The sequence below is a fragment of the Amia ocellicauda genome, unplaced genomic scaffold (genome assembly GCF_036373705.1).
Source record: "Amia ocellicauda isolate fAmiCal2 unplaced genomic scaffold, fAmiCal2.hap1 HAP1_SCAFFOLD_40, whole genome shotgun sequence".
Taxonomy (NCBI): Eukaryota; Metazoa; Chordata; class Actinopteri; order Amiiformes; family Amiidae; genus Amia; species Amia ocellicauda.
Genome location: NW_027102973.1, coordinates 552,053 through 554,830, shown reverse-complemented (window position 1 = coordinate 554,830; position 2,778 = coordinate 552,053). Strand labels below are relative to the sequence as shown.

Sequence of the window (2,778 nt, the reverse complement as noted above, 5' to 3'; positions counted from 1 at the left end):
TCAGCTGACTGCTATGACATCACAGAGCACGTACATTCCGTTGCTTGCCGTCTGTCAACCACTCAGTCACTGCCAGCCAGACTGGCTGGCTGGCTGGATGGGGGGGCTGCTTGCTGCTGCTGCGTACCTTAGCAAGCTTATTTGCTTGACCGGCCTTCCTACTCCTCTGCCCACATGCCCACCTATGCCCGATCTGCTGTTCACCTGGATCACAGCTCCGCCCCAACAAGGCAGATCCTCCCAAGAATGGTACAAACTCACCCACGATCCCCTCCACGGAAAGCTTTAGCAAAAGGCAAAAGCGTTATACGTAATGAAGAGGAACCCGAGTCCAAGACGCATCCGACCAGCCATACATATTTGTGTGTATTAAAGATCACATTTTCTTACATTTAGTTTTTCTGTACTTTATTACATCTTATTGTGATTTATAAAAGTATTGTTTCTTTTCCATATGTATGTATGTATGTGTGTGTGTGTGTGTGTGTCTGTCTCTGTGTGAAAGTTAGTGTGTGTGTCTGTACGTGTGTGTGCCTGTCTCTGTGTGAAAGTGTGTGTGTGTGTGTGTGTGTGTGTGTATATGTCTCTCTGTGAAAGTGTGTGTGTGGGTGTGACAGTGTGTGTGAGTGTCTGTCTGTCTGTCTGTCATGTAACTCGCACATCTGTGAGGGCACCATTTTTGCAGAAGAGATGTACACATTTTGGAGCAACATATGCTGCCATCCAGACATCATCTTTTCCAGTGACGTCCCTGCATTTTCAAACAGATCACATTTTATTACACTTTGTTTATCTGTACTTTATTACATCTTATTGTGATTTATACTTGTAATGTTTCTTTTCCATATATATGTATGTACAGTGGGGGAAAAAAGTAATTGATCCCCTGCTGATTTTGTACGTTTGCCCACTGACAAAGAAATGATCAGTCTATAATTTTAATGGTAGGTGTATTTTAGCAGTGAGAGACAGAATAACAACAAGAAAATCCAGAAAAATGCATTTCAAAAAAGTTATAAATTGATTTGCATGTTAATGAGGGAAATAAGTATTTGACCCATTTTCAATGCCCTGGCTTAGGGTTCTCACCCATGATTTGACGGTACATGGCCCCGTCCATCGTCCCTTTGATGCGGTGCAGTTGTCCTGTCCCCTTAGCAGAAAAACAGCCCCAAAGCATAATGTTTCCACCTCCTTGTTTGATGGTGGGAATGGTGTTCTTGGGGTCATTCCTCCTCCTCCAAACACGGCGAGTTGAGTTGATGGCAAACAGCTTGATTTTGGTCTCATCTGAGACCACTTTCACCCAGTTCTCCTCTGAATCATTCAGATGTTCATTGGCAAACTTCAGACGGGCCTGTACATGTGCTTTCTTGAGCAGGGGGACCTTGCGGGGGCGCTGCAGGATTTCAGTCCTTCATGGCGTAGTGTGTTACCAATTGTTTTCTTGGTGACTATGGTCCCAGCTACCTTGAGATCATTAACAAGATCCTCCCATGTAGTTCTGGGCTGATTCCTCACCGTTCTCATGATCATTGAAACTCCACGAGGTGAGATCTTGCATGGAGCCCCACTGTCTGTGAAAGTGTGTGTGTGTGTGTGTGTGTGTGCGTGTGTCTGTCTGTGAAAGTGTGTGTTTGTGTGTGTGTGGGTGTGACAGTGTGTATGAGTGTCTGTCATGTAACTTGCACATCTGTGAGGGCACCATTTTTGCAGAAAGAGATGTACACATTTTGGAGCAACATATGCTGCCATCCAGACATCGTCTTTTCCAGGGACGTACCTGCATTTTTCAGCAGGATAACGCCAAACCACATTCTGCCCAGATTTCAAGCGCATGGTTGCATAGGCAGAGAGTGCGGGTGCTAGCATGGCCTGCCTGCAGTCCTGACCTGTCTCCGAATTGAGAATGTGTGGCGCACTATGAAGTGCAAATTAAGACAACGAAGGCCCTGTGCAGTTGCGCAGCTGAGGAAATGCATAATGGATGAATGGGGGGAAATCCCACTTGCTAAACTTAACCAAGTGGTGTCTTCAGTGCCCAAGTGCTTAATAAGTGTTATTAAAAGAAAAGGTGATGTTACATAGTGGTAAACAGTCGACTGTCCCAACTTTCTTGGTTTCTTTTCACTGCTAATGAGATGCTGTAGAGTGAGTTAGTTATATTGCTTTCAGGAGCTCTAATCGTATTGATGAGTTCATGCAGCATTTGTAATTGAATTTCAAAAAGAAATCTTTGCTGTCTGGCCTGTGTGTATGAGATGTACTCTGTCAATCTTTGGCTAACAACTGAAACATTGGTAGAACAGAAATGGCAACATAAAAAAGAAAAGTACATTTTAAAAGAGCACATTAAATAGGATGAATATACAGTTTTTTACAATCACTTTGTCACTAATTTCAGAACCTTGATGTCATTTTTCAAAACTCTAGACACAAAACTCAAAACGGTCATCACTTGTAACACAGGCTGTCCAATGTTCAAAACATTGCATTGTGCATTCATATATTTAAAGAAACCTAGCACTTGCAGACTTGTTGGTTCAAATAACTCATTTATCATGAAATACCATAGTAACATAGTAACACAGAAGATACCGATAGTTTCACTGTGTAGTTGTTCGTACAATCATTAAATATTGTAGTACAAAATATGTGATACATGTTTCATTATGGTACTACACATAAATACATCACTGTAAAAGGACTAGTAGAGAGAATACTACAGACACAGTGGAATCATTGAACAAAATCTGAAATGTATTGATGCAATACAAT

The 2,778-nt window shown here is 42.2% G+C and overlaps 1 non-coding gene across 1 annotated transcript; it reads right to left on the bottom strand.

The window, feature by feature from the left end:
- Window positions 1-218: 218 nt before the first annotated feature.
- LOC136734563 (U5 spliceosomal RNA) lies at window positions 219-333 on the bottom strand. The gene has a single exon (XR_010810539.1). It is a non-coding gene; the product is annotated as a U5 spliceosomal RNA (small nuclear RNA).
- Window positions 334-2,778: the final 2,445 nt, after the last annotated feature.